General features: G+C 46.3%; 21 non-coding genes across 21 annotated transcripts; all 21 read left to right on the forward strand.

Moving 5' to 3' along the window:
• Nucleotides 1-37: 37 nt before the first annotated feature.
• LOC149376437 (5S ribosomal RNA) lies at nucleotides 38-156 on the forward strand. The gene has a single exon (XR_016294883.1). It is a non-coding gene; the product is annotated as a 5S ribosomal RNA (ribosomal RNA).
• Nucleotides 157-491: 335 nt separating this feature from the next.
• Nucleotides 492-610, forward strand: LOC149376438 (5S ribosomal RNA). The gene has a single exon (XR_016294884.1). It is a non-coding gene; the product is annotated as a 5S ribosomal RNA (ribosomal RNA).
• A 334-nt stretch (nucleotides 611-944) lies between these two features.
• On the forward strand, nucleotides 945-1,063 carry LOC149376439 (5S ribosomal RNA). The gene has a single exon (XR_016294885.1). It is a non-coding gene; the product is annotated as a 5S ribosomal RNA (ribosomal RNA).
• Nucleotides 1,064-1,397: 334 nt separating this feature from the next.
• On the forward strand, nucleotides 1,398-1,516 carry LOC149376440 (5S ribosomal RNA). Its single transcript, XR_016295226.1, has one exon. It is a non-coding gene; the product is annotated as a 5S ribosomal RNA (ribosomal RNA).
• A 334-nt stretch (nucleotides 1,517-1,850) lies between these two features.
• Nucleotides 1,851-1,969, forward strand: LOC149376441 (5S ribosomal RNA). The gene has a single exon (XR_016294802.1). It is a non-coding gene; the product is annotated as a 5S ribosomal RNA (ribosomal RNA).
• Nucleotides 1,970-2,303: 334 nt separating this feature from the next.
• Nucleotides 2,304-2,422, forward strand: LOC149376442 (5S ribosomal RNA). The gene has a single exon (XR_016295131.1). It is a non-coding gene; the product is annotated as a 5S ribosomal RNA (ribosomal RNA).
• A 334-nt stretch (nucleotides 2,423-2,756) lies between these two features.
• On the forward strand, nucleotides 2,757-2,875 carry LOC149376443 (5S ribosomal RNA). The gene has a single exon (XR_016294886.1). It is a non-coding gene; the product is annotated as a 5S ribosomal RNA (ribosomal RNA).
• A 334-nt stretch (nucleotides 2,876-3,209) lies between these two features.
• Nucleotides 3,210-3,328, forward strand: LOC149376444 (5S ribosomal RNA). Its single transcript, XR_016295132.1, has one exon. It is a non-coding gene; the product is annotated as a 5S ribosomal RNA (ribosomal RNA).
• A 334-nt stretch (nucleotides 3,329-3,662) lies between these two features.
• On the forward strand, nucleotides 3,663-3,781 carry LOC149376445 (5S ribosomal RNA). Its single transcript, XR_016294887.1, has one exon. It is a non-coding gene; the product is annotated as a 5S ribosomal RNA (ribosomal RNA).
• Nucleotides 3,782-4,115: 334 nt separating this feature from the next.
• LOC149376446 (5S ribosomal RNA) lies at nucleotides 4,116-4,234 on the forward strand. Its single transcript, XR_016295133.1, has one exon. It is a non-coding gene; the product is annotated as a 5S ribosomal RNA (ribosomal RNA).
• A 334-nt stretch (nucleotides 4,235-4,568) lies between these two features.
• On the forward strand, nucleotides 4,569-4,687 carry LOC149376447 (5S ribosomal RNA). Its single transcript, XR_016295134.1, has one exon. It is a non-coding gene; the product is annotated as a 5S ribosomal RNA (ribosomal RNA).
• Nucleotides 4,688-5,021: 334 nt separating this feature from the next.
• Nucleotides 5,022-5,140, forward strand: LOC149376448 (5S ribosomal RNA). The gene has a single exon (XR_016294888.1). It is a non-coding gene; the product is annotated as a 5S ribosomal RNA (ribosomal RNA).
• Nucleotides 5,141-5,474: 334 nt separating this feature from the next.
• Nucleotides 5,475-5,593, forward strand: LOC149376449 (5S ribosomal RNA). Its single transcript, XR_016295135.1, has one exon. It is a non-coding gene; the product is annotated as a 5S ribosomal RNA (ribosomal RNA).
• A 334-nt stretch (nucleotides 5,594-5,927) lies between these two features.
• LOC149376450 (5S ribosomal RNA) lies at nucleotides 5,928-6,046 on the forward strand. Its single transcript, XR_016295136.1, has one exon. It is a non-coding gene; the product is annotated as a 5S ribosomal RNA (ribosomal RNA).
• A 334-nt stretch (nucleotides 6,047-6,380) lies between these two features.
• Nucleotides 6,381-6,499, forward strand: LOC149376451 (5S ribosomal RNA). Its single transcript, XR_016294889.1, has one exon. It is a non-coding gene; the product is annotated as a 5S ribosomal RNA (ribosomal RNA).
• Nucleotides 6,500-6,833: 334 nt separating this feature from the next.
• On the forward strand, nucleotides 6,834-6,952 carry LOC149376452 (5S ribosomal RNA). The gene has a single exon (XR_016295137.1). It is a non-coding gene; the product is annotated as a 5S ribosomal RNA (ribosomal RNA).
• A 334-nt stretch (nucleotides 6,953-7,286) lies between these two features.
• On the forward strand, nucleotides 7,287-7,405 carry LOC149376453 (5S ribosomal RNA). The gene has a single exon (XR_016295138.1). It is a non-coding gene; the product is annotated as a 5S ribosomal RNA (ribosomal RNA).
• Nucleotides 7,406-7,739: 334 nt separating this feature from the next.
• Nucleotides 7,740-7,858, forward strand: LOC149376454 (5S ribosomal RNA). Its single transcript, XR_016294890.1, has one exon. It is a non-coding gene; the product is annotated as a 5S ribosomal RNA (ribosomal RNA).
• Nucleotides 7,859-8,192: 334 nt separating this feature from the next.
• Nucleotides 8,193-8,311, forward strand: LOC149376455 (5S ribosomal RNA). Its single transcript, XR_016295139.1, has one exon. It is a non-coding gene; the product is annotated as a 5S ribosomal RNA (ribosomal RNA).
• A 334-nt stretch (nucleotides 8,312-8,645) lies between these two features.
• On the forward strand, nucleotides 8,646-8,764 carry LOC149376456 (5S ribosomal RNA). The gene has a single exon (XR_016295140.1). It is a non-coding gene; the product is annotated as a 5S ribosomal RNA (ribosomal RNA).
• Nucleotides 8,765-9,098: 334 nt separating this feature from the next.
• On the forward strand, nucleotides 9,099-9,217 carry LOC149376457 (5S ribosomal RNA). The gene has a single exon (XR_016294891.1). It is a non-coding gene; the product is annotated as a 5S ribosomal RNA (ribosomal RNA).
• Nucleotides 9,218-9,400: the final 183 nt, after the last annotated feature.

The raw sequence follows: 9,400 nt of genomic DNA on the forward strand, positions 1-9,400 counted from the left end.
GTTGATTCTTATATAGATAATGCGCGCTAATGCTTGCGGATGCGATCATACCAGCACTAATGCACCGGATCCCATCAGAACTCCGAAGTTAAGCGTGCTTGGGCGAGAGTAGTACTAGGATGGGTGACCTCCTGGGAAGTCCTCGTGTTGCATCCCTCTTTTTTTGCGAATTATTTTTTTAGGAGGCCGAAACGATGGAATTTCACCAAAAATCGCTCCGAGTCTTGTTCAAATGCCCGTTTACGCATACAATTCACCGGTGAAAGTCGAAATTCCGGACCGAGGGCGAAATTTACGATTTTACCCTTCCCCCGTTCACCTTGTCGGAATTTCGCCGATCACTCTTCCGAAACCGTCCCAACGCGAAGATCGCGAAAAGTTTATTAGGAATTCATATATTTTATGTGATTTTTGGTGCACCGAAGACGTAGTTATGGCTTTTGGGAGTCGCGGCGTTGATTCTTATATAGATAATGCGCGCTAATGCTTGCGGATGCGATCATACCAGCACTAATGCACCGGATCCCATCAGAACTCCGAAGTTAAGCGTGCTTGGGCGAGAGTAGTACTAGGATGGGTGACCTCCTGGGAAGTCCTCGTGTTGCATCCCTCTTTTTTTGCGAATTATTTTTTTCGGAGGCCGAAACGATGGAATTTCACCAAAAATCGCTCCGAGTCTTGTTCAAATGCCCGTTTACGCTTACAATTCACCGGTGAAAGTCGAAATTCCGGACCGAGGGCGAAATTTACGATTTTACCCTTCCCCCGTTCACCTTGTCGGAATTTCGCCGATCACTCTTCCGAAACCGTCCCAACGCGAAGATCGCGAAAAGTTATTAGGAATTCATATATTTTATGTGATTTTTGGTGCACCGAAGACGTAGTTATGGCTTTTGGGAGTCGCGGCGTTGATTCTTATATAGATAATGCGCGCTAATGCTTGCGGATGCGATCATACCAGCACTAATGCACCGGATCCCATCAGAACTCCGAAGTTAAGCGTGCTTGGGCGAGAGTAGTACTAGGATGGGTGACCTCCTGGGAAGTCCTCGTGTTGCATCCCTCTTTTTTTGCGAATTATTTTTTTCGGAGGCCGAAACGATGGAATTTCACCAAAAATCGCTCCGAGTCTTGTTCAAATGCCCGTTTACGCTTACAATTCACCGGTGAAAGTCGAAATTCCGGACCGAGGGCGAAATTTACGATTTTACAATTCCCCCGTTCACCTTGTCGAAATTTCGCCGATCACTCTTCCGAAACCGTCCCAACGCAAAGATCGCGAAAAGTTATTAGGAATTCATATATTTTATGTGATTTTTGATGCACCGAAGACGTAGTTATGGCTTTTGGGAGTCGCGGCGTTGATTCTTATATAGATAATCCGCGCTAATGCTTGCGGATGCGATCATACCAGCACTAATGCACCGGATCCCATCAGAACTCCGAAGTTAAGCGTGCTTGGGCGAGAGTAGTACTAGGATGGGTGACCTCCTTAGAAGTCCTCGTGTTGCATCCCTCTTTTTTTGCGAATTATTTTTTTCGGAGGCCGAAACGATGGAATTTCACCAAAAATCGCTCCGAGTCTTGTTCAAATGCCCGTTTACGCTTACAATTCACCGGTGAAAGTCGAAATTCCGGACCGAGGGCGAAATTTACGATTTTACCCTTCCCCCGTTCACCTTGTCGGAATTTCGCCGATCACTCTTCCGAAACCGTCCCAACGCGAAGATCGCGAAAAGTTATTAAGAATTCATATATTTTATGTGATTTTTGGTGCACCGAAGACGTAGTTATGGCTTTTGGGAGTCGCGGCGTTGATTCTTATATAGATAATGCGCGCTAATGCTTGCGGATGCGATCATACCAGCACTAATGCACCGGATCTCATCAGAACTCCGAAGTTAAGCGTGCTTGGGCGAGAGTAGTACTAGGATGGGTGAACTCCTGGGAAGTCCTCGTGTTGCATCCCTCTTTTTTTGCGAATTATTTTTTTCGGAGGCCGAAACGATGGAATTTCACCAAAAATCGCTCCGAGTCTTGTTCAAATGCCCATTTACGCTTACAATTCACCGGTGAAAGTCGAAATTCCGGACCGAGGGCGAAATTTACGATTTTACCCTTCCCCCGTTCTCCTTGTCGGAATTTCGCCGATCACTCTTCCGAAACCGTCCCAACGCGAAGATCGCGAAAAGTTATTAGGAATTCATATATTTTATGTGATTTTTGGTGCACCGAAGACGTAGTTATTGCTTTTGGGAGTCGCGGCGTTGATTCTTATATAGATAATGCGCGCTAATGCTTGCGGATGCGATCATACCAGCACTAATGCACCGGATCTCATCAGAACTCCGAAGTTAAGCGTGCTTGGGCGAGAGTAGTACTAGGATGGGTGACCTCCTGGGAAGTCCTCGTGTTGCATCCCTCTTTTTTTGCGAATTATTTTTTTCGGAGGCCGAAACGATGGAATTTCACCAAAAATAGCTCCGAGTCTTGTTCAAATGCCCGTTTACGCTTACAATTCACCGGTGAAAGTCGAAATTCCGGACCGAGGGCGAAATTTACGATTTTACAATTCCCCCGTTCACCTTGTCGAAATTTCGCCGATCACTCTTGCGAAACCGTCCCAACGCGAAGATCGCGAAAAGTTATTAGGAATTCATATATTTTATGTGATTTTTGGTGCACCGAAGACGTAGTTATGGCTTTTGGGAGTCGCGGCGTTGATTCTTATGTAGATAATCCGCGCTAATGCTTGCGGATGCGATCATACCAGCACTAATGCACCGGATCCCATCAGAACTCCGAAGTTAAGCGTGCTTGGGCGAGAGTAGTACTAGGATGGGTGACCTCCTGGGAAGTCCTCGTGTTGCATCCCTCTTTTTTTGCGAATTATTTTTTTCGGAGGCCGAAACGATGGAATTTCACCAAAAATCGCTCCGAGTCTTGTTCAAATGCCCGTTTACGCTTACAATTCACCGGTGAAAGTCGAAATTCCGGACCGAGGGCGAAATTTACGATTTTACCCTTCCCCCGTTCACCTTGTCGGAATTTCGCCGATCACTCTTCCGAAACCGTCCCAACGCGAAGATCGCGAAAAGTTATTAGGAATTCATATATTTTATGTGATTTTTGGTGCACCGAAGACGTAGTTATTGCTTTTGGGAGTCGCGGCGTTGATTCTTATATAGATAATGCGCGCTAATGCTTGCGGATGCGATCATACCAGCACTAATGCACCGGATCTCATCAGAACTCCGAAGTTAAGCGTGCTTGGGCGAGAGTAGTACTAGGATGGGTGACCTCCTGGGAAGTCCTCGTGTTGCATCCCTCTTTTTTTGCGAATTATTTTTTTCGGAGGCCGAAACGATGGAATTTCACCAAAAATCGCTCCGAGTCTTGTTCAAATGCCCGTTTACGCTTACAATTCACCGGTGAAAGTCGAAATTCCGGACCGAGGGCGAAATTTACGATTTTACCCTTCCCCCGTTCACCTTGTCGGAATTTCGCCGATCACTCTTCCGAAACCGTCCCAACGCGAAGATCGCGAAAAGTTATTAAGAATTCATATATTTTATGTGATTTTTGGTGCACCGAAGACGTAGTTATGGCTTTTGGGAGTCGCGGCGTTGATTCTTATATAGATAATGCGCGCTAATGCTTGCGGATGCGATCATACCAGCACTAATGCACCGGATCCCATCAGAACTCCGAAGTTAAGCGTGCTTGGGCGAGAGTAGTACTAGGATGGGTGACCTCCTGGGAAGTCCTCGTGTTGCATCCCTCTTTTTTTGCGAATTATTTTTTTAGGAGGCCGAAACGATGGAATTTCACCAAAAATCGCTCCGAGTCTTGTTGAAATGCCCGTTTACGCTTACAATTCACCGGTGAAAGTCGAAATTCCGGACCGAGGGCGAAATTTACGATTTTACAATTCCCCCGTTCACCTTGTCGAAATTTCGCCGATCACTCTTGCGAAACCGTCCCAACGCGAAGATCGCGAAAAGTTATTAGGAATTCATATATTTTATGTGATTTTTGGTGCACCGAAGACGTAGTTATGGCTTTTGGGAGTCGCGGCGTTGATTCTTATATAGATAATGCGCGCTAATGCTTGCGGATGCGATCATACCAGCACTAATGCACCGGATCTCATCAGAACTCCGAAGTTAAGCGTGCTTGGGCGAGAGTAGTACTAGGATGGGTGACCTCCTGGGAAGTCCTCGTGTTGCATCCCTCTTTTTTTGCGAATTATTTTTTTCGGAGGCCGAAACGATGGAATTTCACCAAAAATCGCTCCGAGTCTTGTTCAAATGCCCGTTTACGCTTACAATTCACCGGTGAAAGTCGAAATTCCGGACCGAGGGCGAAATTTACGATTTTACCCTTCCCCCGTTCACCTTGTCGGAATTTCGCCGATCACTCTTCCGAAACCGTCCCAACGCGAAGATCGCGAAAAGTTATTAGGAATTCATATATTTTATGTGATTTTTGGTGCACCGAAGACGTAGTTATTGCTTTTGGGAGTCGCGGCGTTGATTCTTATATAGATAATGCGCGCTAATGCTTGCGGATGCGATCATACCAGCACTAATGCACCGGATCTCATCAGAACTCCGAAGTTAAGCGTGCTTGGGCGAGAGTAGTACTAGGATGGGTGACCTCCTGGGAAGTCCTCGTGTTGCATCCCTCTTTTTTTGCGAATTATTTTTTTCGGAGGCCGAAACGATGGAATTTCACCAAAAATCGCTCCGAGTCTTGTTCAAATGCCCGTTTACGCTTACAATTCACCGGTGAAAGTCGAAATTCCGGACCGAGGGCGAAATTTACGATTTTACCCTTCCCCCGTTCACCTTGTCGGAATTTCGCCGATCACTCTTCCGAAACCGTCCCAACGCGAAGATCGCGAAAAGTTATTAAGAATTCATATATTTTATGTGATTTTTGGTGCACCGAAGACGTAGTTATGGCTTTTGGGAGTCGCGGCGTTGATTCTTATATAGATAATGCGCGCTAATGCTTGCGGATGCGATCATACCAGCACTAATGCACCGGATCCCATCAGAACTCCGAAGTTAAGCGTGCTTGGGCGAGAGTAGTACTAGGATGGGTGACCTCCTGGGAAGTCCTCGTGTTGCATCCCTCTTTTTTTGCGAATTATTTTTTTAGGAGGCCGAAACGATGGAATTTCACCAAAAATCGCTCCGAGTCTTGTTCAAATGCCCGTTTACGCTTACAATTCACCGGTGAAAGTCGAAATTCCGGACCGAGGGCGAAATTTACGATTTTACCCTTCCCCCGTTCACCTTGTCGGAATTTCGCCGATCACTCTTCCGAAACCGTCCCAACGCGAAGATCGCGAAAAGTTATTAAGAATTCATATATTTTATGTGATTTTTGGTGCACCGAAGACGTAGTTATGGCTTTTGGGAGTCGCGGCGTTGATTCTTATATAGATAATGCGCGCTAATGCTTGCGGATGCGATCATACCAGCACTAATGCACCGGATCTCATCAGAACTCCGAAGTTAAGCGTGCTTGGGCGAGAGTAGTACTAGGATGGGTGACCTCCTGGGAAGTCCTCGTGTTGCATCCCTCTTTTTTTGCGAATTATTTTTTTCGGAGGCCGAAACGATGGAATTTCACCAAAAATCGCTCCGAGTCTTGTTCAAATGCCCATTTACGCTTACAATTCACCGGTGAAAGTCGAAATTCCGGACCGAGGGCGAAATTTACGATTTTACCCTTCCCCCGTTCTCCTTGTCGGAATTTCGCCGATCACTCTTCCGAAACCGTCCCAACGCGAAGATCGCGAAAAGTTATTAGGAATTCATATATTTTATGTGATTTTTGGTGCACCGAAGACGTAGTTATTGCTTTTGGGAGTCGCGGCGTTGATTCTTATATAGATAATGCGCGCTAATGCTTGCGGATGCGATCATACCAGCACTAATGCACCGGATCTCATCAGAACTCCGAAGTTAAGCGTGCTTGGGCGAGAGTAGTACTAGGATGGGTGACCTCCTGGGAAGTCCTCGTGTTGCATCCCTCTTTTTTTGCGAATTATTTTTTTCGGAGGCCGAAACGATGGAATTTCACCAAAAATAGCTCCGAGTCTTGTTCAAATGCCCGTTTACGCTTACAATTCACCGGTGAAAGTCGAAATTCCGGACCGAGGGCGAAATTTACGATTTTACAATTCCCCCGTTCACCTTGTCGAAATTTCGCCGATCACTCTTGCGAAACCGTCCCAACGCGAAGATCGCGAAAAGTTATTAGGAATTCATATATTTTATGTGATTTTTGGTGCACCGAAGACGTAGTTATGGCTTTTGGGAGTCGCGGCGTTGATTCTTATATAGATAATCCGCGCTAATGCTTGCGGATGCGATCATACCAGCACTAATGCACCGGATCCCATCAGAACTCCGAAGTTAAGCGTGCTTGGGCGAGAGTAGTACTAGGATGGGTGACCTCCTGGGAAGTCCTCGTGTTGCATCCCTCTTTTTTTGCGAATTATTTTTTTCGGAGGCCGAAACGATGGAATTTCACCAAAAATCGCTCCGAGTCTTGTTCAAATGCCCGTTTACGCTTACAATTCACCGGTGAAAGTCGAAATTCCGGACCGAGGGCGAAATTTACGATTTTACCCTTCCCCCGTTCACCTTGTCGGAATTTCGCCGATCACTCTTCCGAAACCGTCCCAACGCGAAGATCGCGAAAAGTTATTAGGAATTCATATATTTTATGTGATTTTTGGTGCACCGAAGACGTAGTTATTGCTTTTGGGAGTCGCGGCGTTGATTCTTATATAGATAATGCGCGCTAATGCTTGCGGATGCGATCATACCAGCACTAATGCACCGGATCTCATCAGAACTCCGAAGTTAAGCGTGCTTGGGCGAGAGTAGTACTAGGATGGGTGACCTCCTGGGAAGTCCTCGTGTTGCATCCCTCTTTTTTTGCGAATTATTTTTTTCGGAGGCCGAAACGATGGAATTTCACCAAAAATCGCTCCGAGTCTTGTTCAAATGCCCGTTTACGCTTACAATTCACCGGTGAAAGTCGAAATTCCGGACCGAGGGCGAAATTTACGATTTTACCCTTCCCCCGTTCACCTTGTCGGAATTTCGCCGATCACTCTTCCGAATCCGTCCCAACGCGAAGATCGCGAAAAGTTATTAGGAATTCATATATTTTATGTGATTTTTGGTGCACCGAAGACGTAGTTATTGCTTTTGGGAGTCGCGGCGTTGATTCTTATATAGATAATGCGCGCTAATGCTTGCGGATGCGATCATACCAGCACTAATGCACCGGATCTCATCAGAACTCCGAAGTTAAGCGTGCTTGGGCGAGAGTAGTACTAGGATGGGTGACCTCCTGGGAAGTCCTCGTGTTGCATCCCTCTTTTTTTGCGAATTATTTTTTTCGGAGGCCGAAACGATGGAATTTCACCAAAAATCGCTCCGAGTCTTGTTCAAATGCCCGTTTACGCTTACAATTCACCGGTGAAAGTCGAAATTCCGGACCGAGGGCGAAATTTACGATTTTACCCTTCCCCCGTTCACCTTGTCGGAATTTCGCCGATCACTCTTCCGAAACCGTCCCAACGCGAAGATCGCGAAAAGTTATTAAGAATTCATATATTTTATGTGATTTTTGGTGCACCGAAGACGTAGTTATGGCTTTTGGGAGTCGCGGCGTTGATTCTTATATAGATAATGCGCGCTAATGCTTGCGGATGCGATCATACCAGCACTAATGCACCGGATCCCATCAGAACTCCGAAGTTAAGCGTGCTTGGGCGAGAGTAGTACTAGGATGGGTGACCTCCTGGGAAGTCCTCGTGTTGCATCCCTCTTTTTTTGCGAATTATTTTTTTAGGAGGCCGAAACGATGGAATTTCACCAAAAATCGCTCCGAGTCTTGTTCAAATGCCCGTTTACGCTTACAATTCACCGGTGAAAGTCGAAATTCCGGACCGAGGGCGAAATTTACGATTTTACCCTTCCCCCGTTCACCTTGTCGGAATTTCGCCGATCACTCTTCCGAAACCGTCCCAACGCGAAGATCGCGAAAAGTTATTAAGAATTCATATATTTTATGTGATTTTTGGTGCACCGAAGACGTAGTTATGGCTTTTGGGAGTCGCGGCGTTGATTCTTATATAGATAATGCGCGCTAATGCTTGCGGATGCGATCATACCAGCACTAATGCACCGGATCTCATCAGAACTCCGAAGTTAAGCGTGCTTGGGCGAGAGTAGTACTAGGATGGGTGACCTCCTGGGAAGTCCTCGTGTTGCATCCCTCTTTTTTTGCGAATTATTTTTTTCGGAGGCCGAAACGATGGAATTTCACCAAAAATCGCTCCGAGTCTTGTTCAAATGCCCATTTACGCTTACAATTCACCGGTGAAAGTCGAAATTCCGGACCGAGGGCGAAATTTACGATTTTACCCTTCCCCCGTTCTCCTTGTCGGAATTTCGCCGATCACTCTTCCGAAACCGTCCCAACGCGAAGATCGCGAAAAGTTATTAGGAATTCATATATTTTATGTGATTTTTGGTGCACCGAAGACGTAGTTATTGCTTTTGGGAGTCGCGGCGTTGATTCTTATATAGATAATGCGCGCTAATGCTTGCGGATGCGATCATACCAGCACTAATGCACCGGATCTCATCAGAACTCCGAAGTTAAGCGTGCTTGGGCGAGAGTAGTACTAGGATGGGTGACCTCCTGGGAAGTCCTCGTGTTGCATCCCTCTTTTTTTGCGAATTATTTTTTTCGGAGGCCGAAACGATGGAATTTCACCAAAAATAGCTCCGAGTCTTGTTCAAATGCCCGTTTACGCTTACAATTCACCGGTGAAAGTCGAAATTCCGGACCGAGGGCGAAATTTACGATTTTACAATTCCCCCGTTCACCTTGTCGAAATTTCGCCGATCACTCTTGCGAAACCGTCCCAACGCGAAGATCGCGAAAAGTTATTAGGAATTCATATATTTTATGTGATTTTTGGTGCACCGAAGACGTAGTTATGGCTTTTGGGAGTCGCGGCGTTGATTCTTATATAGATAATCCGCGCTAATGCTTGCGGATGCGATCATACCAGCACTAATGCACCGGATCCCATCAGAACTCCGAAGTTAAGCGTGCTTGGGCGAGAGTAGTACTAGGATGGGTGACCTCCTGGGAAGTCCTCGTGTTGCATCCCTCTTTTTTTGCGAATTATTTTTTTCGGAGGCCGAAACGATGGAATTTCACCAAAAATCGCTCCGAGTCTTGTTCAAATGCCCGTTTACGCTTACAATTCACCGGTGAAAGTCGAAATTCCGGACCGAGGGCGAAATTTACGATTTTACCCTTCCCCCGTTCACCTTGTCGGAATTTCGCCGAT

Source organism: Urtica dioica, unplaced genomic scaffold (genome assembly GCF_054948205.1).
Source record: "Urtica dioica subsp. dioica isolate 48M unplaced genomic scaffold, U.dioica_male_clone48M_v1_H2 Urtica_dioica_male_H2_contig_17, whole genome shotgun sequence".
NCBI classification, from domain to species: Eukaryota; Viridiplantae; Streptophyta; class Magnoliopsida; order Rosales; family Urticaceae; genus Urtica; species Urtica dioica.